Genomic DNA, 25,595 nt, shown 5'->3' with positions numbered 1-25,595 from the left:
GTATAATGGCCTACATCCTCAGAAAGCTACACATTCCTTGATACTTTGATGCTTCAGCATCCCTATCCTGAATTGGATACCGATGTGTTATTAGATATTGCATGCGGACAGTTAGGTGCCTCAGAATGTGACATATGGAAGGGCAGCTTGCTGAGGCTGACGAAGTGGTGGTGCTGGAGACAGAGGTGACTTTTTCTCACCCTATTCCCTAGGACAGCTACTATTCTGAGCTGCAGCTGCCATTTCTCTTGCAATTCATAGTTATGAAGCTCTCCTGAAGATGGACACTTAAGCCGTTCCTTTCTCACAAAATACAGACAAGATCCTCTCCAACATACTTGGAGCTCTCACTTGAGATCTAGACTTCCAATCCTTCCAAAGTCTGAAAGTATTTGACATCATGTCCTCCACTCCTTTGTGCAATTCATTCATTCATACTCTTCCTTTCTCTCTCCATCTCTCTTTAATCCAATGAGTGTATAATCACTTTGTAGAAATTGGAACTAAGGGAATGAAAGCCCAAACTTTCTGACCCATTACCTCTCCTCAAAACTTACTCTGTAACTTAGTCTTTAAGCTGCTTCTTGCGCGAGGTAGAAAATGCAAGCAAGTTCATATCTACACATATCTACTGAGACAGAGGTGGGATTTGAAACAGGATCTCCCTACTGGACAAATGCCACTAGATCAAACAGAGAGCGTCAACACCATGCTCAAAGAATGTTTTTTATGTTGTATCCTGCAGATGAGGCATTCATTTCTAAGTTTGAAATCCTAACACACCTGAAGTGCAAGACATGCTGGGCTTGTAGAGAACCAAGACTTAAAGTATACATTGATGTCCTTAAAATTAGAAACTTAAACTACATCTGATGTTCATTTTAGAGACAAGTTGTTCTGCACCTACATGATTGTGAAGACATACTTCTTCACACCTACAACATATCCAAGTACCTTCAGCTTCAGAATCTAGAACACAGAGCAGCTGGCTTTAACAGAAGAGAAATCTAGGATACATTCATTTGGGCTTTGTAAATTAACAGCTAAACTGTTCAATAAGATCCTGGATGCTGCAGGTATGTGGAGAACCTGGTGATGGCATGAAGGTGTGCTAGGAGATAGCAAATGAGGGACTACAGATATGCCTAATTGGAGTCAAACTTTCCAAGTTCTCTCAGCTGAAATTAATTTTTTGATATGGCAGCTTCACGTGCATATGTTACCTGTGCAGCTGAGCACAATTTGGGTATGAATTCGTCTGAATTCCCATTCAATATCAAGCACAAACCCTGTGGACACCATAAATTTTACTATGAATTTTGCACAAATCTCTCTATATAAGTAATTATAGAAAGAAGCTTTTAACATCCCATGCTACACTGCTACTGAAATCTCATGGGTGTATGAGGTGGACACATTTTAAGACCTTTTAACTAATTACTGTGCCATTGCTACCTGTCGTAGTTTCTACATTTGCTGACCCCATACTATACTTACATACCTCTGTTCACATGATTTCAGATTGAATATGACTTTCCTCTCATACCCATTTTCATCTAACTCTGATCTGTCCCTTTTTTGAAATTCTGAGCTGGTTTTCATAAAAATCTTATCTACAATCAAAGTTCTTATTCTCTTTAATGCTCTGGGATATGGCCTTATCTCATGCTATTATTAAAAATGGAAAGCTCTTTTATACAGGTATATTTTTGACCTCTGCTCTTCCCTATTTAGAACAAAATCTGCAGCACTGTGTCCAAGAATAGAAGTGGCATTGCTCAACTCCCAGTTCTATACTTTAACCACTAGATGATGCTTCCTGTGAGTATATAAAATTTCATTTAAATGCAAAACTCACTATGTTTGTTTCCGCTTATGATATGTTTAAATATTATTTTTTACGTCCTGCCTGTCCTTGACTTCCTTTGTCCTCCTTGGTCTTAGCAGATTTTCATTGTCCAGTACAACAGTAAAAGAAGGTTTATGTTGCTACTCATCACTTAGCTTGTACGAGAAAGGTTCCCATCAAACAGCTGGGGATAGTTATTATACCACTGTCATCCCTATTCAAACAAATGGCTTGCATGACTCTGTGTGAACAAAACTTTTTATAATGCAGATATTATAGGAAAGAAGCAGAAACCTTCTGAGGATATTATCACCAGTCAGGTATTTATATTACCCAGGGGTTTAACATTTTCAATATGCAATTACATGTCCAAAAATCATTTTTTTTGCAGCCACAAGTATAAACCAGGATGCATTCCACTTAACCCAAGGGCATTATATTTGTATAAAAAAATGTAAAGCCAGAGACAATCCCAGTCAATTGCCATTAAAGCGACATTAAAACAAACAGTGTGGTTCTGTAGGTAAAGTTAGCAGGCAAAGAGATAAAGATATGTTGGTATATTATAGTCTGCCACGAACTTAAGACTACCAAGAAATTAAGAAATAAGTAGGAGCAAATAAAATAATAAAGAAAAGAAGCTGCATTGCACATCAGTCTAATGCAAAAGCTTTTAGTACTAAAACTATGACTTATTTGTGACTGTATGTCATGAAATCATTTTCTGAGGGCAGGAGGAGGATAAAATAAACATGCTATTTTGTACAAAAGCTTGGATTCTATTTAAAAAACCTTGTCACCAGAAATGAGGAGGAGTGTCTGAGTAAAAGCAACCATAAAAATAGCCATTATCTTCTGAAAAAAAAAAATAAATTGAGACATGGGGCACAATATATTTGACCAGCAGTATGATCATATGTTCATGTCATTTTGATCAAGAATAAAAAGAACAGACTACTAAGCTCCAAATTTGCATAGCATTTTAGTGCACAGCTTTCCACTGCATTGGTAAAAAGATACACTGAGTTAAGAACTGGCTGCATTTAGAGATAGTCAAAAAGAAAATTTGTGTTCTGCAGAAAATCCTGACCCTTCAGAATTTGATTACGCCCCATATCAGAAAGAATTCCACTACTTCAGAATTTCCTATTAAACATATGTCTTGAAGAAAATAGATTCAGGAATCTAAAACAAAAGCATTTTGATAATGATTAGTCAGTTTATTTTTATATGATTGAATGGTTTTAGTTTGATGTAGTAAGAAGCTTTATATGAATTGTATCTAAATGCTACTGAAACCACTTCAGATTACATTTCACGTCAACATAGCAATATAGTTATCATTAATATGTAATGTAAAAGTCAGGGTAAAATATAAAGCTGGCATTACTAAACCAGATGACTTTTACTAAACTGAAATAATTATTTCAGACAGTTCTCCATGGCTACGTGCACCACATCTGTTATAAAATCTTAAAATATGGACTACCCCTCATTCGCTGGAAAGACAACAAATAAACAAATAAACCCAAAACAATTTCCTTCCCCTTCTGCAAAACTGTTCCACTGAAAAAGATGATCAGTTTGGCCTCACTGACGTGAGTGGGAGTTTTAGCACTGACAACAATGGAGTCAGGATTTTACCAACAGGCTTCAGAAGGACTACTTGTGTACCTGAATACATACAAACACAACGTCTCTATTGATCTGGAACCTTAACAACAAAACTTCAAGGAAAATGAGAGTACAGAGCAAGACTCTCAAACATAGTGCACAGACACTCAAACAAGCAAAAGCAACTTCCAGCCAAATTCATTTTCCTTGAATTTACATCATTTGAAACAACAGTAAAAATAGATTATTTCAGAATCCGTATGACCAGTCCACCAATTTTAAAGTATCTTCAACAACAGGGAGAAGTGACACATTATTTTTACCATACATTTAAAAAAATCATCACAGTTATTGCAAGTGGTGCATACCTAAAATCCGCATGATTATAAATAACATATTGATTTCTGACACTAAGGAGAGATTGTTCTCAACAGTTAATATAATAAAACTAAGCTATCTGGTCACATTAACAAAAGGGAGTCCACCAAACGTGGGCAGATATGCCTTAGGCACCATCTATTACGTGCACATCTGCCCGCAGGGCAGAACGCTATCATCTAGTGTTATCAAGGAGCTAAATGTATTTCTCAGGAAACAGGTACAAACACTCCCAACAAATCATGGTGCTAAATATGTTTCTCTGTCAGCAAGGCATTGCCTTTTACTTAGGTTATGCCCAGGAGATAACTTTTTTTTTATTTTATGAGTAGGAGAAAAAAAAAAAGTAGGTTCTCCTCTTCCTTCCTGCCTAATCCCTTCAGCATGTGCTTTACTACAGATTCAAAAAGCTGTGTGGTGTACCTATTTGTCATGAAACAGGCAGAGATTCATTGCCCACATATGGGCTTCTTCGCCCATCTACGTTGCCCACCACTTTTCTGATGGTACTTTGGAGGCTAAAATTCTTTTGGATGTCCCCTGGTCTGGATATAAGCATGCAGCTAAAGATCCTTACAGCATCTTGGGCCAGTGTAGTTTGAAGTGACATCCCCACTGCAGCATATCATAAAAGAGTAAGAATCATCCCTATCTACTTCCAAAACAACAGCCACAGCAACGTAAAAGCATCTTACCTTTAAACAATACAGAAACATATTTAAGAAAAAGTAGGATATAACATTTCAAGTACAAATCATTCAACAGAAATGACTTCAAAATGGCACTGAAATTTTCAGAACAATCACTTAGAAGCTACTTCATTTCCCTTAAGTGAGGATTTATTTTTGGTACATAGACTTGGTAATTTTGCTATCAGTAGGTGGAACGTACTCTCTAATTTCAACTTTATGCAGACGTTAGCCAGATCTTTGCAACTACATTTATCCAAACGGATCACTGTCTTTCATATTGCAGCATAACCTTGCTTAGTCAAAATAAATTTACAAAGGGAGTGGAATACTCTTGGGATTGCTAATGCAACAGGGAGAGGTTTTTTTATCTTGATGTCATTATTTAAAATCAACTTAAATTTGTTACTTTAGGTAACCTGGGATGCCAAATGGAACTGGAGCACTACTTCCTAGGTACAGAAATACAGTAGGAGACAAAGCCGCATCACAAACCAGACTATCCAAGCAGCCAGGGCATATGAGAAAAGCACTGTCAGCCCTTTTATGTCTGGTCCATGAGATGCTCACCCATGTTCAGAGTGCAAATATATAGTAAAGATGGAAAATGATCATGGACATCCCAAGTACCGGTTTCTCCACTCATCCACTGAAATGTTATTCTAAGGAACAAATGCCCATGTTGATAGATATGTTGTACTGTTATGACAATAATGCAACTTCACTGAAGATCTCTGATCTCCATTTAGTATTGGTGAATATTGTTAGTGGATTTGCTGCATTTTTAACTGTACAAAGATTAAAAACCTAGTTCTATGAACACAGATTTTAGCATATGTTCATTAATTATGTGTATGTCATCAAAAGCAAATACGGCATTTAACAGTGATGAGAGTTAATGGCCTGATACGATATGCTAAAGTTTCACTTGAAGAGTGGACAACAATCCATAGTCAGCAGAACCATACACGTAAAATTAGAGTAACTGCAAGGGCAATTCCAGACCAGTTAAGGTTCCATAAACATGCATCACCTGTTGGCTCCTGTTGATTTTTACTGAGACAGAATAGACAGCATGAAAGAGTTAAGTACATCATTCTGTACCTCATTTTCTTTTTCCTTTATTTTTCTCTTTTTTTTTTTCTTTTTTTTTTTTAAAGAAAAGAAAGGAGTCTCCCTGGAGGTCTCCCAAGGTCTGAATCTGTCTCTGCATTTGATCACTTTTGGTGTCTTTCCTTCTTCTTTGCAGCAATTTTGCCTGAGCACTCCTGGGACTGGAGTTGCATTACAAATTCATCAATGATTTGCTGCTTACTCTACATTATCCCGCAAGTGCTGAGGCAAACAGTTCTTTGCCAGGATCAAATGATGTTCTATATTCGCCTGCAGTTTAAAATCTTGTTAATGTTGACACTTCTGATGAAAACTCTGCAGTGAAGCCAGAAGGAGTGAAACCTGCAGGCTTTGGTGACTGCCACATAAATGCGTACCCAGGACATAAAGCTTTTTCCATGCCCTCTACATGGCCACAGGGGCATCATCAACTTAGGCAACAGTTTTCCCAGAAACAATGTGAAACAGAACACTGAATGCACACCTAATGTCTGTGGGTGATGTTCCTGATAGAGGATAGGGCAACTGTTTGCTACCCAATACTGCTAATTCAGTGTGCTTGAGAAAGAACTTTGTTCTAAAGTCAATTAACTTTAATTGAAAGCCTCCAAATTACTTCATTGAACTTTGGATCAAGCTCAATAAGAACTAATTAGGTCTCTACTCCAAAGCCTAGTTGTTGGAATTATCAACGGATTTTTGTTTGTTTGCTTTTGATATTGGATGAGGGGCTCTTTTTTTGAATGATTGAAAGTGACTGACATTGATTTGAAAGTTACAAATACAGAGGCAACTATTAAAAAAATTAATTTCAGGTAATAAGACAAGTAGAAAAATCTTACTCTGCAAACGTGGTCCACTTCATAGGGATGAGAAAAATACAAGCTACAGATTCTGATAACTGTAATTTAATTCTGTGCTATTTACTATAATCCAGAGATTTACCAAGCCTTACAAATGTTTAACATGCCTGTGCTAAGATTCTAGTTCTGCCAGCAAAATCTGGGACTGGAGTTGGACCTTCCAGAACTCACCTCATTCTTACTTTCTAAAAATCCTGACACAGAAAAACTCCTGACACAGAAAATCACACATCTTAAATACTTACCATAATGGAGGAGATACTTGAAGAAAGTTGGTGATACAAGTTCCTTATGTAGGAGTGATATCACAGCAAACGGCTGAGCAGCTTTGGCACTTTCTGAAATTTATTTATTCTGGCAGCAGATCACCACCTGCAAGTCAGATTAAGAAGTGTTCAAGATCTGTCAATCCCAAATTATATCGAAGTGAATTATATGTCACTTTTTCCTGATTATTTTCCTCCTATTTTTTCTTCCTTATAAATTGTTCCAAGTAGACAATGATTTTTTTTCTTTGGACCTTCTCCATTACCCAGAATAAACTGCCAAATCATTTCTACATATAATTCTTGGCCACTAGATTATTATTATTTTTTAAATGATGTCTTCCCAGAAATTGCAGGAAATACTTAAAGTTCAAAGTATAATAAATGTAATAGACTCAATTCGTATTTATAGCGTACAAGAAAGAAAATAGATATGTCATTCTTCTCTGTGAATTGGTAGGACAAAAAAATGGTTTAGCTTGGGCCATAGTCTTAAAAAATACCTAAAATCTGTCTTTGGACACTAGGGTCCAATTCTCTCTGATGCAAATAAAATATCATGTCACATTTTGACAGAACTTGGTCTGCATCCTTGCTCTTGAGCTCTGACAAGCTAGTTATAAGGGAAAGGGATAGCCCGTCTTTGTGGTATAACAGGGAGGGGAATGAGAGGAAAGACATGGTTCACACACTCACTTGGTGCATGCAAAGGAAGAGAGCAAAAAGCTCTTCCTGTGGACAGAAACAGTTACCCCCTTTCTCCCTGACAGGAACTAATGACCCTGAAATACAGGGGGAGAAGGGAGGATCGTATTGCTCCCCTCTTCTCTACCTCCTGCTCCCTGTGCCCACCAAAAGAATAAGCAGTTCTCATGTTTGAGCTTGGGTGAATTCTAGCATCATGGTTTCCCATGGGTTGTGTCTATCTGTCTCTTCGAAAGAAGCCATGTGAGCTGAACTGCTGCTCCATACCCACTCCAAGTCACAGGTCACCATCTTAAAGCAGATGAAACATAAAGGTATGATGGAATGCATTTGGTCACCTCCGTGGCTTAAGCCCTAGCTTCCAGCAAAGGACTTAGATAGAATCGTGATGGGTGTAGGGCACACTCATCCTTTACTCTCTGTGTGGATATGAACAACTGTCAAAGCGATTTGGTCTGAAGCATCGGTGTACAGTGCTGGCTTGTAGTTAACAGCCTCTTGCAGGGCTGTGAGTTAACTGCAGAGCTGTGGTGTACCCTTCGCAAATGTAAGTTTAAGAAGCAGTGACACTGTTGAGCTAAACCCAGTGAAAATGTGGCCTATCTGAAAATCAGCCTCTTAATGTCTTGCAGTTACACTGAGGAAGAGTTATTCAGATTTCCAACTACTATAAGATTATATAGAAGAGTGCAGGTTAATAAAAATAAAAATAGAAGAGCTTACATGCATTAAGTACCTATGCCAGCCCACGCTTAAAGGTTCGGTTATGACATATAAGTACCTTTGCAACATGTGTTAAAAATAACAACAACAGAACTGGCATTAATTTATGGCCAGTCAATCAGAATGATCCATAATGTGGAAGTTTTTAACAAGCTGCTGTCCAACAGTTTTGACATGTTTTAAAACAAGCCATCCTATCAGCCCTGGAGAGGCTTAGACTTCTTCTAAGCTTAATGACTCTCCAAAGAGGAGGAGGCATAAAGATTTAGCAGTTCGGCAGACATGACTGCACAGACCTTTGCAGCCAGACTGGAAATGACAAGCAATTTTTTAATGGAGAAGCTTTATTTTTATATTATTGTATGCCGATGAAGTGAAGTCAGAGCATTGATTAAGCAATCTAAACTGAGAATATTCCATCCAAATTGGAGAGCTTTCAGACGCACTTCTGGTTTCAAGGCTTTGAAATACAACTACTTCGTGTTGTTTGATGCTTGAAGAGACCTATCCTAGAGCCACAGACAGTAATTGATGTCAAGCTGACACTGTAGTTCACAGACGGATTTCAGTTGCACAGGCCATGCCACATATACAACTCGTGTGTAAAAAATGCTTTGTCTCAAATGCTACCAACTGAGAGAAAGGATTAATAAAGCCATCAACAAAAAACTTCTCTGTATTGCTTAAACATACCAACAGCTCCAGTGCGGTTTGAGCACAGCATTGCCCCCCCTCGTCCTACCCGATGAAGTCACTTCTATACAAACCTCAGACTAAGCCTTTCACACACATCGCTAGGTTTATGCACAGATAAAATTCTAAGCTAATTTAACTAAAGTCACCGTATTTATTCAAAAGCAAATGAGATCTATGTGTCTAGAAATAATTAAAAATATTTCTGATTTTTTTTTCCTTAGCAGAGAATTTTCCAGGGGAGCTCTGAATACAAACTTCTGGCCCTCACAGATATTAAAGTTTGAGTGATTCATATTCTCATTCCCTCGTGTAGCTACATTATTAGACTGTATTTTCCTCAGTTCATAAGAGATGAGGTTAAGTCCATAGCCATAAAGCTGAGATAGTGGCAGGTCACAGGAGATTAAGTACAGATAGGAGAACAGGCCCCCGAATAGAACAGGAGCCAGGAGCATCTCAATTGTGCTACTCAGTAGGTATTATGGAGCATTTTGGAATTCAAAAGAATGTGATTTCATGGTTGAATATTTGGGTTTAGAAGGTGTTTTTGTTTCTTATTAAAATAAATCTGTGAAAAGAACATCTTTCACCACAAATCCTCTAATGCACCAACAGAAAACTGCCGCAATGAAAAATTTTCACCTTAATCAGGTCACTTTGTTTGGAGGGACTGCTGAGTAAATACCTATGCCATGTTATTTGTACCGCAGCTCCTTCTCCCCAGCTAAGAAAAATCAACATAGGCATAAGCTGAAAATATGCATTATTTGTAAGAAGTAAACATGGAGGAAAATTATATGGTTCTTCAACTAATGATCTGCACATTTCACATTTTCGAAAATTAAACCAGTTTTCTTTCTCTGGAATTTTAGTCAATATCCATCACCCTAACAGGCTATAAACAGAGGGCGTGTACCTGATGTGGTTGAATTGTTTTCCTGAAAAGCTCTGTGCATGAGTACGTCTCACTGTACAGGCACTGTGAGTGAGACTGCACCTCAAATGCCGTGTTGAGTCTGGGCCCCTCACTGCAAGGAGTGCATACAGAGAAGAATAACAAGCTGGTGAAGGGACTAGAAAATAATAATGAGTGGCTGAGGGAAGTGAGCTTGTTTAGTTAGGAGAAGAGAAGGCTGAGGGGGGGCCTCATTGCTCACTACAACCTAAAAGGAGGTTGCAGTGAGAAGGGTGTTGGTCTCTTTTTCTCAGGTGACAAGCGATAGGAGACAAGCTAACAGCCACAAACTGTGCCACGGGAGGTTTAGATTGGACGTTAGGAAGAATTTCCACACAGAGAGGGTAGTCAAGCATTGGAATAGGCTGCTCAGGGAGGTGGTGGAGTCCCCACTCCAGAAGGGATGTGTGGATGCAGCACTAGGGACAGGTTTTATTGATGGGACTCAGTATGTCAGGCTGATGGTTGAACTTGGTGATCTTGAGAGTCTTTTCCAATTTAGACAATCCTTTGACTTCCGGTGGTAAAATTATTATCATTTTTTTCCTGTGGAGATGAATTACTGAGAACAAAATCTGTGGTGTGAGTAGCTACAACAGAGCCAGTATCTGAAAATTATGTAGGTATTTGTAACCTAAATCTTGACAAAATTTTCTTTGAAATCCTCTAAATACAACACTTATGTGAGCACTTCTATGAGACTTGTTTTTTTATGGTAAATACAATATGTAAATCTTTTTACAGAGTTCCTGGTAGTTTTGCTGCCAGAGAGGTAAGTAATTAATAGCATCGTTAATACACAAGATGACACTCTTCAAAACAAAATTCTATTTCCTTTTCTTTTCTGTGACCCAGGATCCTGCTTTCCTGAGAAGCTGACAATGTGGTAAGCATTGAATCACATACAGATTCTTCACTAATCTTTCTTGATCCTTACTGACACACATAGGAGTGACATTCCAGATAAATTTTCTTGGTCAAACTTACATTCACTGAGATGCTGAGGAAGAAGAAGGATACATTTATACAAGGAAGAGATTTAGAGGCTTTTATTATTATTATTATGACAGCAAAAAATGACACTATTGCAAACAGCTGTGCCCATCACACTTTTGATTTTTTTTTCATTAACTCATGACTTTTAAATGTGAAAGTTTTAAATTTCATAATTTATATGTAGTGGAAAAAGTTTATGAATAGAAACCACAGGAGAGTCATAATTCAGGTCACAGTTGTGAAGCTCACCAGCTAATCTGAAAATGTAAATGTACCGAAACTTCTTAATATCTTCTCAAAATTGTGTGTAATATTACTTATGATCCCATGCTCAATCTAGTAAAAGGAAGCTTTTTATGCAGCAAAAAATATTTTCAGCATTGTCATCTACTTCCTTGTTTGCTTTATACCTGTTGCTCAAAATTTGTAAATTAACAGCCAAATCAGGTTTTTACCCATCTGCTGTCTTTTCCCAGTAACTGATTAATAGCTAATATATGCTCCTCTACAAGAGTGGCTAAATAATGCAATGCATCATCGATAGAGAACGTACCATGCTTTCTCCTTCTACCAACTACTTTGTCACACAGTGACAGATTATTAAAGTAAGTGAAACAGTAGGAAAATAAATGAAATGTTGTCTCTTTTCATTCCCAGAACTATGCTGAAATTTCCTACTCCTGTTAATGGTTATAGTGGACGAAACTGGGAAAAAAACTTCCTGCAATTAAGAGATCGAGAAGGCAAGGAGACAGAGTTCAGCTGCTGGTCATGCCCTAGATGGGTGACTCTAGCTCATTTCCCACATTTTACAGTGACTGCAAAAAATGTTTGCTCTCTTTGGTCCTGAATGTGTTTTAACCATTTCAACTGCAAGATTTTTGGGGCAGAGTCTGCTGCTGATTATGTTTTTCCAGTGTTCGTGAAACTCAGCAATGACATATCTTGAGACTTAACAAAACTCCAAGTAAGAAATTAACCTTATTAATGCCTATATCTAAAGGGAGAATTCAATGAAGACAGTCAGGCTCTTTTCAGTGGTGCCCAGCGCCAGTTCAAGAGGTCATGGGCACAAACTGGAATGCAGGAGACCACCCACTGACATCTGTGCTGTGTGGGTGACAGAGCACTGGCACAAGCTGCCCAGAAGCTGTGGAGTCTCCTCCTTGGAGATCTTCAAAAGCCGTCTGGACGTGAGCCTGGGCACCCTGCTCTGGGTGTTCCCGCTGGAGCAGGGGTTGGCCCAGATGAACTCCAGAGGACTCTTCTCACCCCATCCATGCTGTGATTTTGTGACCTTTCTCCATATAACAGTTTAGTTGTGTTAAAGACCATTTTGCTGAGCACTCAGTGCAGTACTTGTACATTTGGCAATCACCAGAATGCTAAAAGAAAATCTAATAATATAGATATAAAACCCAAGTCAAGTGGCTAAAAGGCTATTAGAGGAATACTAGACACTTGGAAAACTGCCTGCATCCTTCGGCGGAACTGTTTCCAATCAGTCTCACCTTCCAAAATATTCTGCTCTTTTGATACTGCATGTGCACCTCGTAGACAGCTTTTGCAGTTCAGCTAAAAAAGTCATCACTGTGAGAAAATACTGCACCTGGTCAAGGCACTTGAAGGAATGTAGACCTTTTTTTCTCACACAAATAACCTTCACAGTTTTAATTATGACATTAGTAGGATTATTTATGTAAGAGAGAATCAAGGTTGGCATATGAACTTAAGAACTGCACTCACATTGTAAAAGGGCAATAAAAGGGACGTTTAAGATTTCTCATTATGTCTATACTGTAGTAGAGAAAAGAGACAGTAAACTGAACAAGTAGCTTTTACAAAGTGGCAGCTAGCAGCTAGCAGGACCTTACGCGAAAAGATCCCACACATAACCTCCTTGAATAACTGTGTCAAAAAGAAGGTACTGGAAATAAGCAGAGTCCGCACAGAATGCCAAAGGTACTGTCCACAAGCTAAAAACATCTGAGATGTCAGGAAGTACGAAGATAAAGTTTGAACTGCCAAGAACCGAGCTGAGTTAGATCTTGCAAAGGATATGAAAACAAATATTAAAGGGCTCTCAGTAAGATAAATAAAAAAGACAAGGAAAAATGCTGTGCTACCATGGAGGAAAGACGGAGCAGATGCTAAACACTAGATAAGGAAAGGCTCTGAATAAGAATTTTGCCGTAGTTTTCAATAGAAAGGATTAAATTGAATTTAAAGACAAAAATAAGGTGAATAGATGTGGGTATGCAAACAGAAATCACCACAGCTAGCATGGAAACATAAATCAAAAAGTAAAATGCATCAAGCTTGCAGTCTGGTTAATCATTGTCTATGAGTTCTAAACAATACTGACACAGGTAGTGCTGATCCTGTGGCACATATTTTTAATAGCACCATCATGTTAGTAGTGAAACTGAAAAACAGTAAATACAGTTTCTTTACATTAAAAGAGAAATTGTAAGAAAAATAAGAGAAGGCAGCAGATGGAACACGACAAGTTTATTCCATTTGAACTCAGTAGTATGAAAGGCCTTAAAACACATTTTCACAGAATCATGGAATGGCTTGGCTTGGAAGGAACCTTAACAATCATGCAGTTCCAACTCCTCTGCTGTGGGCAGGGTTGCCATCCACTAGATTTGACACAGCTAGATACTATTAAGGGAGGTGAAAACTAAGGAAGAGACCTACTTGATGATTGTAAAACAGCTAAAAGAGAAGAAATAACATGTAAGTGCCATTAAAAAAGGGATACATCAAATAAAATAAATGGGGGTCTGGCAGTGAAGGTCTTCAGGATTCATCTGTGGCTTCTCTGCTGTCCTTTCACAGCTCTCGATCTTTGAGATCCAGATGCTCTTGTACGTGGGTACTCTTGTACTCTCAGTGCAGAGGAGTAGTGAAACTACACAAGTAAAACAGCTTGAAGATGAGAGCCATAGAAATGGGGTAATCAGCAGAGCCATGTGCAGAAAGTTCAATTGCAAGTGAGGAGATGACCAGGTAGAGACAAATGAAGATAATTAAATGGGTAACATGATGCTTCAGTGACAAAAGCAAGTGGGACTTGTAGGCATGAAGAGGGAGACTTCCAGGAGAACCTAGGATTTGGATGATGTCCAAAGTGTGGTCATACCACACCTGGAATCCTATAGACATTCAAGAAAGATGATTTCAGATGGGGAACAATGCAGAAGAGAGCTTCTAAAATGAGTGAGCGAATGGAGATCCTCCATCCAAAGATACTAACAGAACCAAGTTTCTTACTCTATAGTTGTTCAGCAATAGAAGAGCAAAGGAAATAATTACTGCCCAGAAATGCTTTGAGGAGGAGAAATACAGGTGAAAAAGTGCAATTTAATACAGAGAGTAGTGACAGCATGAGAAAAAAAAATACCAGTATACAATCCAAAAATTCGTTAAGGTTGTAAAGAAGGGGCCTAGCAACATGGCTATGAGTTTCTCCAACAGTCTTCAAGCTTGAAGAGCTAGGGCAAAACTACAGCCTTCAATGTGGAGCTTGATCTATTGTTGGAAGTATCACATGCTATGACAATGTCACTATTTATAACTGTCTAGATATATTGTTTGCATCCACGAGTCATGGAACATCCCTTAGCCCTTCCAAGGATAATGTCATGGCAATATGTTTTCTGCCTTGACATGCTGCTGGTGTCATTTTGACATATCTAACAACATTTACTATATTCCATTTTCACGTACTGTCTTCATTAAAAAATCCATGTAAAACTAATTACACAGATAAAGGCTTTTGCAATAATGCAGGCTAGTTGTAAGTGAAATGAATAAATAGAAAAATGCTGGGCCCAAGACTACTTGAGTAGCTAGAGCTCACACCAATTTAATCAACAGGAGTTTTAATTAAGAACAATTAAGCCTTTCGTGAAATAATCCAGGGCAAATTGTGGAATTGTTTTAAAATTGTTATTAGATGCTTTAACAGTTTGTCAGATGGCATTTCAGTGCTCTTAAGCTGAGAAAATTCAAAGAAGTAGTATGTTGCCATACTCCTAGCTATTGTGGAGAAATGCAGCCCTCCTGAAGTCAGGGAATATCTGGTACTTGGTAAGAACAGAGAGAATCTAGCTGAAAAAATTCCTGTTTGTCGATGATGATTTTGCTATATTATTCACTTTGTCATGGCACAGTCAATCAACAGAGGAAGCACAGTGGAAATAACAAAGCCTTTTCTCTGTTTGCTGATAACAATTTTAGCACATTTAAGGAGAAATCTGAAGAACCACAGTAATTTCAGCACCTCAGAAAATGTGTTGAGGACAGAGAAAAGGACAGAGAGGACATAACTGCTTGCAAAATATAGAACAAAGCCTAGCAAAACGTATCTAAAAAGGGGATGGGAACACTTAACCCTTAAAAAGTTGGTTTTTTTTTAACAAAGTGTTTAAAAGAATCCTCCTAGGATATAGTACCTATTTATACCCATTAAATGTATACCTATTTTAACACAGATTAGCAGATTTATACTAAGGATGAATCTAATCAGCGTTCTGTATCCAAAACAATAGGTTCAAGTGATTAGGCAGGGCAACAGCATTTTACTAAATAGAATTCCTTTGTATCCATCCTCACATTACCAGGGACACAGCTAACTCCTAATTAGTGCATCTCCAACTTTAACCTTTTGTCTTGACTGCAATCTCTTAGATTAGTGGTTATATTCTGCCTCCTGAAAACTTCTTCTTTCAGAAATTGACTATTTCCATGGTAACAGCTGCCACTTTCATTCCACAAGCATCAAGAAAATGTGATTTCATTCATATCACTGGGCTAGGCGAGGTGTGGAACTCTGGCTTTTGACAATGCCCTTTTCAGACATCACTGTTTATTCCAGAGGAAGAGGAAACAGGTGAAAGCATGGTTTAGGATGCAGTTGTTGGCTGATCTGTGAAGCAAGATTGGCAACAGTCTGAAAGAGAGCTGTAAGGGTGACCCACCTGCAATGCTGCAAGTTTTGGGACAAGCACATTCAACAGCAGCCACCAGACTTACATCAGTGTTCTCTGGCTTGTTTGGTTGTTGCATTTTGTTGTTGTTTGTTTTTTGTTCTTCCTTTCCTTTTTTCTTGTTTCTTTGGTGCCTCCACAAACAGTAGCAAGACATCAGCTTAATATCCCCACAAGAATAGTTGAGAAACACTTAATGTAAATCAGGGCTCCTTGTTCAAAGAACATTGAACTTAAGCCAAAAAGAACATCAGTTCATTGCTGAGAAGCTGACACAGCTTTAATGATCAGTACCTTCATTTGCAACACTCACACAAGCCTATAACCAAAGCCTTGATCTCAACTGAAGTCAATTCCCAAAGTAGCATCAACTTCATTGGGACCAGCAAACATTCACAACAAAGGTACTTTGTCTTCTGCCAGTTCTGTGGGTTGGTTTTTTGTTTTTTTTTTTTCCTGGAAGTCTATCAAATTGGACGCCTTTTCCAGAAAACCCATCTGCTCCATATGAACTCACTCAGACATATTTACATTCATTGAAACTGAAGATTTCCAAGTCAACCTGTCAGGATGAGGATGGATGAAGTGAGATTCACAACTATTTTTCTAGCAATCCACAAAAATAATGGAGTTTTCTCTTAACCACAAGTGTAAGATGATGTCAGAAATAGAGCTGCAGTTTTCCAAAGCTTGTATTGCATGCTCTAATTCTTAAATTGGTCCTTAAAATATATTTTTATTTTTAACTGAATTTTTTTCGCACTTATGTAGAGGACTGGCAGACAGAAAAGAAACTGGAAAATTAAATGCAACTTCAGCAGTTCTTTCTTAATTCTTTATTAATTCTTAATTATTTCTTAATTCTTTATAGACTCTTTCAGCTCTACACCAGGTTACTGTTTTCCTTTCTTTATCTGTATTTAATTGCAAGTGTATCAATGCCTGTTGTTTACAAGCTATTTGGAAAACTTGAACTCAGTTTGATTTGGGCCTACTGTCTTAATCTGAAACTGCTGTTAGAGGATAGAAAGGTGAATAACAAATCTTTGAACTTGTGCAATCTATATAAACACTTTCTCTGTTCATCACATTGGATAGTTGTATCTGAGCGTTTACTGTGTTTTTCCATCTTCAGATTTTGTCACCATCATATAGTATCAAAGTAACATCAATGGTAAAAATATAGCTTCTCTCTCTGTAGTTAAAAAGGAAAATGCCACTAGTTAGAAATGAATAGCAGGCTGTAAACACATGATGAACACTAAGCTGGCATATTTATATGAATGTCACAGAACCTAGATGTCCTTCTGGTTCAAAACTTAATCCTGTATCTGGATCATAGCCCATTAAGGACCAAATCAAAACTCCTAGCTTCAGGCTTGGGGAAGACTGGATTTGAGTATAGCTCAGCATTCTCAGCTCTGGTTTATTTTCACTTCAGCCCACAAAATAATGGTGATTAACAGAGAACTGTATACCTAGGAAAGATTGCAAAGGCCTGCCAAGTTCCAGATAATAGCCCATGGAAAATATGAGTGCACAGATCTGCTGGCAGGAAGAGACACCTTTATCCGGGCTCAACTTGCAGGTGTTCCTAAAGTGGTTCTCAAAAATGGAACACTTTTGGAAAGGGGAGGATGGAGGAATTGATTGAACTGTACCTGTGAGCATCACTGAATACTCCTCAGATTTGATGCAAAGAAACACCAAAGAAACTACATCAGAATAACGGAAAAGATGTGGGTGGCAGGAAAGAGGGCCTGCATGGCTGGCAATATCACAGCAAGAAAAGTCTTTTAAAGGAAAACTTCTGCTCTGTAGACATTTGTCATCACAATAGCAGTGGTCTGCTGATTCTGATACCACAGCTCAGTTTTGCAATCATACTACAAACACCAGAATTGTTAAGGTGTTATTACTTTGATGCCCTCCAGTATTAACGGGCAACCTCTTTGGTGCCTTCCTGTGTAGTCTGGCCCAATTTTCTACTAGGAGAGGGGAGTGATTCTACCTGCAGGCTCCTAGAGCCTGCAGAAACACAGGCGGCAAGCAATGCTTGTTCTCTGCTTTCCTCTAGGGCTGTTTTTTCTGCACCTGTACAGTTTATAAGGATTGGTGGATCCGTAGAAAGCTGAAGTGTTGTTCCAAGGTGGAAAATTTTAATGCCACAAAAGGATCGAGAAGATACTTCCAACTTCTTCCAAATGAAATCCTTAAGAGGGAAATCCTCGCTGCAGTGACATGACCTTGGACCTTCTAGGAAGAAGGCTAGGGAGGAGACTGCTGACCTGACCCACAAGCCTCACAAACTTCACCATTTGCTCAGAAATGTTAATAGGATTGACATTACTGTAGGTTTTTGGTGTTGGTATCACTAGGATGGTTGACTCAAATGGCGAACCACTTATGTCTCCAACCGTAGGCAAGTAGTGCATCACAGGCTTTTCCTACCTCATGCCAGGCAGACAAACAGAACCAACATCTCTGCCTTACTGTCTGAGTTTTGAGCTTTTCTGTGTGCTTTTGCTAGATATTAATGGAACTCGGCCCACACCAATTGGTGAGCTAATTGCTGACAGAGCAGATGGTAAGATAGGCCTGAACAAAATATTTGGCACTTTTTAATCATGTAAGGGAAATATAGGAGAGAAAGGATGTTTTTCCCATTTCCTGAGAGCTGCAACAAAAATTAAAGCTAGCTTTTATGATCGGTGGAGTCTGAGGAACAATCTCCCAGCTCCAGTTGATGCATCTAGCTCTGGTTCCCTCCTCTGTCACTCAGCCCGTGTGCTGGGCATGTCACGTGCTGGAAGCTCACACACTGCCAGTTCAATCTGCTCCACGCACTAGCATTCAGAGAAAAGCACTGTGAAGCAAATGAGCAAAATACCAGAAGCAGGAGAAAACTCGTACAGTAATCATGATAAAGATGTAAATTTGTTTTTATATTTTATGCAGTTATCTCGGAGGGATGCTAATACATAACGTCCTCAGTAGAAACCTATTGCTCAGTACTAACTTTCCGGTGGTGGCCACCATAAATATTCAAACAGAGCTATAAATAGCATGGCTCTATAAAAAGCAACAGCAGCAACAGAGGTCTGTGTAAGGATTAGACCTGAAAACGTGACACTACAGAAGAGATGCTTCATAGGAGCATTTCAGGCAGAAGGCTTTGTATTTGGAGCAGGAAGAAGAGTTGGCCAGTTGGCATTCCAACAGTTATTTTACTTAGTTGCTGGCCAGGACTTTCAAAGTAGCACTTTATAGCTCTTGTTTCACATAGGTCTCACTAGCTAACTCTTGGGGTTTAATAGACCAAAGATGCTTTTGGATCTTCTTTTAAGGCTCTTTCTCTGATTTGAATACTGATGACAATGGAACAAACATCACAATAGCTACACAGAAGGGCCAGTGCACAAAAGTACTATACTTGACATACGGAAGAAGTCTGAAGCCTTTCAGACTACTTACATTTTCATGGGAAAGCTGTGAATATCAACAGCAGAAAGAAAAGCATAAAATGGGAGCAAGAAGCCTATATCCTAAAATGTTAATCTGTATTGTTAGAGAGGAAAGTAAACTGCAGTGTTTGCTATGCTGAGGATTTTCAGAAGCTGTGTTTATTTTGGGTTTCCTTTCAAAAATAATGTTTTAATGAATATGCCGCATGCTGGGTCTGTGGCACTGGTGTTGTGTCCCTCTCCATGGTACCTGGGCACTCAAGCAAATGATTAACCAGCAGAGCAAACGGAACAGCAGCAGAGAGCCACCAGGCACTGTGACAAGTGGGCCTGTGAGTATATCTCTATCTGGACCTTTACTCCTTTAGGCTTTCCACTGCCTTTTCTTTTACCTATTCTCTCATGATAAGCAGCTTTATTCTTCCAAACAGTTCTAAGGGATACAGAGCTATCAGACTAGCTTAGGAGGAAGAGTGGGACCAATAGAGCAGATATTTTCATCAGGAAAACATTGATTATGCTACTGCATACGCAGTAAGGAAAAAATAATATTCATTTGCACAAACTAAGCATGTTATGAATTGTCAAAATCTGTTATTCCTGCCATGCCATCAGGGAGGTCACTTTAAAGTGACTTTTCAAAAGAGGGAAAACAGATCTTTTCTTCACACAGGGCAAAAATGTCCTTTCAGGAGTCTGATGCAGACTGTATGTGAATACTGCTCTTAGCCTTATCTAATAATAATGAAAAGAACACATGAAAACATATGGCTATGAGCCTTCTGAAAAAGAACTGAGATTGTCTCAGGCCCTCCCCATGCTCCAAGTAAGTGCTAAGTTAATGGGAACTCTGATGGCAGTTTTGATTAACACGTGTGCATAGTGAGCACAGTAAAGATGAGGGCATTGCATGCAGGCCAACTTTAGAAAGGTGAGCTCCCTTCCATGCTTGAGAACTGTACGGCTGCAGTACAAGCCTCTCTGAAAACATTTTCTGTCAGCGGTCAGGACACTAATACTGCAGAGACTGACTGAATCACTACCATGTGGAGTTTTTCCTCTTTAGATGCTTCAGGCTCACAAAGTAGTTACATCCTCCTCACTTTAGTTTTTCCTTTAAGAGAGGAATAAGTTTTGGTGGCGGTGCCACATTAATAGCAAAGACCCATGTGCTGTCTTTCCAATGCAGATAAAATATGCTGTGTTACCACTGAGCCTCAGCAGCAGCTTTGAAAAGGAAATAAGGAGCACTGCATCACCCACTCGCATTTGACTGTGAAACTCCGGTTTAAATTTCGCTCTAAGCATCAGTTTGGTACTTGCTGTTACCTCCCTTGTTTCTAAATTATATCCACCTTTGTCATCTCTAAAGATCCAGGTTTTCTGCATATTTACCACCTTTATGATTGGAGCTAATGGAAGATAGGTTTGTTTAGATTTTGTAAATGGCTTTGAAGATCTCGTCTCAGCTAGGATGATGAATCAAGGATGTCAGCTGGGCAAACAGTTTAAATTTGAATGAATTCAGCCAAAACTGATTACTCTAAAACTGCCAGGAATCTTTCAAGTTCAGATTGCTTCACATACTTTAGCAGTAAATATTCCATCCCTTCTTGCCACCTGACTCTCCAAGAATATAACTGGAAGAATCAGCACTGATGGCAGCTTCTCAGACATAAGACCAACTTTGAACACTATAAATAGGTGTGAGAAGCCACTTTTCTATTGCAGCAGGAAGTGCAGCCTTCTACCTGTTTATCCCTCAGCTGACTAAATTTCTGCGTAAAAACATTCTGTTAATCAGCCTGAACATGATAGTTTTCTGACAAAACGTACAAACACCAAGACCAACAACTGCAAATACATATTCTGTGGCACAGCTATCTATTCAAAGTACCTGGTTTTTGTTATCTCTTGTTCATTTTTAAATAAATAAAATATTACTCAGGAAAAAAAGACCACAAAATACCTTTTTTTTTTCCTCTCCCAGATAACGTGAAGTCAGAAAGAGTCAGAAATTACAGCATGAGTGTTGAAAATTACAGGTTAAGGATGGAAACATCTAGAGGCCGTCTGATCCAGCCTCTTGCTCAAACTTGTGCCACCTTAGAACAGGTGACTCAGAATAAAAAGGAAACAAATCTGAAGTGAAAAGAAATGTAAAAATGAAGACGTCCCCTATTCCCATCCTGCACCAGAAGGAAAAGATAAGAAAGGAAGACCTTTTTTCCTGAAACAGATAGCTCTTCTGTGTTGTTTATCAGTAAATACAGCCAATTTGGAAAACGTCTACAGCCACCCCCTTTGGTTGACCTAGTTCCCTATGTGACTCAAAGCAGGTAGCATTTAGCACAGCATGTGGCAAACTCCAGCTCAGTTGCCAGCACTGCTCTGCCACACTGCAGGCCAGGAATGCTGCACGACCTGCTCCAGTGAGAGAGGAAATGCCCCATATCGCTTGTGAGCAGTCCTGTCCAGATTAATTAAGGAAGGGAGCCAACAGCTGCTGGAGAGGGTGCCATCGATCTCTTGGCCAGGAAAGCGGGGTCTCTAGGGCAGAGGCTGGACTGCACAGCAAGGAAGAACAGGGTGGTGGAATCTTACGGGATCTGAGTGAAACCCAGATGACTCATCAGAAAATGAAGTGTTCCTATTTTGGCAAAAGGCTGAAGTAGCAGCCCTGGGTCGTTCTGCAGCACTGCAGTAAATGACCCTGAGAGTTTGGGACAAACTCTTGTGCACAGCGATGTTCCTAACAGTAGGGACCATTTCACATCTCATTAGGCAAACAGGTTAACATGACAATTAACACATTAATTAGCAGCACCTTTACTTGCAAGTGGAACTTCTGCTTGAAATGTCAACATTTTTAGACAACAATTTTGTAAATGAAGATTAAGAAATAATTTCTTATGCCTCAAGGTAACAAGAACTCACATCCAAAACTGGCACAGGCACATCTTTTACTACATCATGGAAGACACTGCATCCAGACCATGGCCTGTCCCATGACTTCCATACAGCAAGGCTCCTTGCACATCTGCAGCCTGCCATTCAAGGCCTGGCCCTTACTGTGGGCAACGTGCCACTTCATAAGTTGACCAGAAAGAGGCCTAACACATACCACAAAGTCACACAAAAAAGCACTAGCTCTCATTTCTCAGTCCCAGCCACTGATCCATGTGGCTCCCCACTACAAGAATCCCTTTGGTCACACCTGTTATGAAACAACCCAAGAGAAAACTCTACAGCAAACACCACCAAGCAATTGTGTTAATTATGCCAAAAATAGGTATCAGCTGTAAGAGAATGTTTGTTGTCCCAGAGCTTCCCATTTTAGATCAGGAACTAATCACTCCCACCACAGACTGCTTTAAAGAGGAGTTGGTACACAAGTATGGATTTCCTCAAACTGCAGTTATCCCTCTCCCTGGGGTTTTTGTTCAAGACTGTTGCTAATTTCTATTATCTTTTCAGAGAACATATATGCAGGTTTACAAGAAAATCTGGAGCACTGGAAACAGAATGAAAAAAGGAAAAAATGGAGACTGGAGTTGGAACTTGTAGGTTTCAAGACAGAGGGGATTATGATATTCATTGAGTCCCTTCCCTGTCAGATGGATGTTGCCAACCCACAGAAAATAGTGACAAGTTCTATATATGTTATCTTTCGCTTCCCTCAGGCACATGCTCTAAGGAAGCTGTGTTCTAAACAATGAATAAACAAACAATCAACATGTTAATCTTTTACACATTTTGACACACAAAACACAGACAAATCACCATGTCATTTCCTTACCTATCATGCCACTTACAAAATAAATTCCAGTTCAGAAAGAAGATAAGATAGTATTTTCCTTAATTAGCTTTTTGAAGCTGGTCGTATGTTTTTAGAATATGATTTACCTCTTTTATTTATCATCCTGCCTTATTTCAGATGGGTACTGTCTGGCTGACCTCTAGATACCCTTGCACTTGCTCTGTGATATCCCCAGAATGTCAATGCTCCAGTTCTTCATCTTTCATTTCTCAGGTGCTTCTTATTGGTCACTTCTGGTACCAGTGGCAGCAGAAGTGGAAGTTTATCCTCTGATAATCTGCACTGCTTTAATGGCTCCTAGCATCCTGAGGATATTTTCCAAGTGTTATGGTGACACCAGCTGAGATCTTGGCAACAGAAAAGTAATTCATATGCTTAATTCTTAACTTAGTCGTTTGGCTGGTTTTTTTTTTCCTGCTTCCCAAACCTTCCATTAGCCTGCTTATTTTTGTAGCTTAACTCTTTTTGCTACTGCTATAGTATTTGCTACCACTTCTCAGTATCCCTCTGACAATAAAGCCTTTGGAAAATCTGAGACCATTCTCACCATTCATCCAAAATCTCTTAATAAATTTCTCTAAATCTCCAAGTCACGTTTTTTCCAAAAGCTTATTAAAAATCCCCTCTAAAAGGAACAATAGTCTTGTATTCTCTATATATTTTCCTGCAAGCTAGAGTCTAGGAAGTATAGTCCACAAACATTGTAAAATGATAACCATGTTTCAAACAGTGCTAATATAAAATGTTGTACACAGAACAAGTCACCAGTTTAAGCAAAATAACATATGCCCAAAAGTGCTCATCCCTGAAGCATCACTACCTGCTTTTTTCCAAGATAAAATGAGTCTTGCACCAGCGTGCCAGAAAAAGCAAAATTCTCACATAATTTCAACCGCTCCATTTGCTCATGACTTTACGCAGCTGACTGAACACCTATGGTCTCACTCAAAGAGAAGCTGTTAGTTTGCTCACCTCAGTCACTTGCAGGATCTTTGAAATGTCTCCTCTTCTGTTGCAGCCAAAGAGTGCCTTCCTGCATTTCCCATTCCCGGCTCTGCTGACCGTGCAGTCATCAGTAAGTTCTGGCCAAGTTATCCTATGTAACTCTGAGGAAAAAAGGAGAGACTCCAAGATGCTGCAGCAGCTCTTCCTTCCTCCCTTTAAAATGTTTTCCCGATGCTCTGTCACAGTCAGGTCTCCAGTAGTAAACTGAACAACCTATCCTCCCGGCTCTTCTTTTCTTCTTTTTCTTTTTTTTTTTTCCTTTCTTTCTTTCTTTCTTTCTTTCTTTTTTTTTTTTTTGTAAACACATAATCACTGCTTCAAATCCTTTAGGTACCACGAACCGTATTTCTCTATTGCCCTCTACTGACTGCCAGCTACCACCACCTTCCGGGACGAGCGGCGAGCAACAGATAGACGGCACGCTTTTCTCACCGCCTCCCTCCGATCAATAATGATGCACGACGTCCCAGAGCCAACACAAATCATTCTGTTTTTTCCTCTGTAACAGAACACCGGGCAAGATTTACAGCTTGACGGTCAGCCGTGCTAACTACAGAACACCAAACAACAGCAGGAAGCAGTTAGCAGCGTAGGTGAGGAACGCCGTTTCTATCTCATGAGGCATGCACTAGGGCAAGCAACACGGGCTGGCACTGCGAGATGCTGTTTCCTCTGCTTTTACGACAAAGATCATCTATAACGCAGAGAGAACTAGAGTGAGAAGGGGAATGGCTGAACCCAGTTGGAGGAGCAGAAGAATAAAATTTATTTGTGTTTCAGAGAGACTGGAAAAGACTAAGGGGAAGCAAAAAGGAGGGGTAAGAGGAGGGCAAGACCAGGTGCAGGAAAAGACATACAAATTAACCCCTTGTGTTGCATCAGTCTGTGCTGAACTATTGTAGCACAGTGCTTGTTAGCCAAGGCAGGGCGGCACCTTAATCAAGTGATGACATTATTTTTGCTTACCCGAGTTCCAAAAAGACCTTTTTTTTTTTTTTCTTTTTCAGTTTCCCCCCATTACTAATAACGGGGTGTATTTTTTTTATTTTTTTTTTTGCCCAGGATATGTTGGCTGATGAAGGTTGGATTTTACACAGGTGTAACGAGGCTTTCCTGCTCTGTGGCTCAGGAAAGCCAGGATGCCAAACTGTCATTGACTCTGTGACAAAAAAACATGTAATCATAGAATGTCTTGGGTTGGAAGGGACCCTAAGGATCACCAAGTTCCAACCCCCCTGCCACAAGCAGGGCCACCAACCTCCAGATCTGGTAATAGACCAGGTTGCCCAGGGCCCCATTCCAACCTGAACACCTCCAGGGACAAAGCATCCACAGCCTCTCTGGGCAGCCTGTGCCAGCACCTCACCACTCTCTCTGTGTAGAGCTTCCCTCTGACTTCCAATCCAAACCTTATCTCCTTGAGCTTAAAACCATTCCCCCTTGTCCTATCACCATCTACCCG

General features: G+C 39.4%; 2 long non-coding RNA genes across 24 annotated transcripts in view; one reads left to right on the top strand and one right to left on the bottom strand.

The window, feature by feature from the left end:
• LOC110395181 overlaps nt 1-24,394 on the bottom strand; it is a 97,746-nt gene extending 73,352 nt beyond the window's left edge. For 11 of the 22 annotated variants that reach the window (XR_002436217.1, XR_002436225.1, XR_002436218.1 and 8 more), the window contains exons 1-2: nt 24,101-24,391; nt 6,752-6,878 (exon numbers count right to left, since the gene is read on the bottom strand). This is a non-coding gene — a long non-coding RNA (uncharacterized LOC110395181). Of the gene's footprint in view, nt 1-6,751; nt 6,879-24,100 lie in introns of all 22 variants that reach the window. The other 11 variants (XR_002436228.1, XR_002436234.1, XR_002436227.1 and 8 more) reach the window with 4 other exon arrangements.
• On the top strand, nt 23,216-25,175 carry LOC110395183. Of its 2 annotated transcripts, none has more exons than XR_002436239.1 (3): nt 23,216-23,490; nt 24,147-24,203; nt 24,642-25,175. It is a non-coding gene; the product is annotated as an uncharacterized LOC110395183 (long non-coding RNA). The 2 variants fall into 2 exon arrangements; XR_002436240.1 differs by lacking the exon at nt 24,642-25,175 and adding an exon at nt 24,464-24,624.

The sequence above is a fragment of the Numida meleagris genome, chromosome 2 (assembly GCF_002078875.1).
Source record: "Numida meleagris isolate 19003 breed g44 Domestic line chromosome 2, NumMel1.0, whole genome shotgun sequence".
NCBI lineage: Eukaryota > Metazoa > Chordata > Aves > Galliformes > Numididae > Numida > Numida meleagris.
The sequence above is the reverse complement of the archived record's forward strand: the minus strand, read 5'-3'. Positions and strand labels throughout refer to the sequence as shown.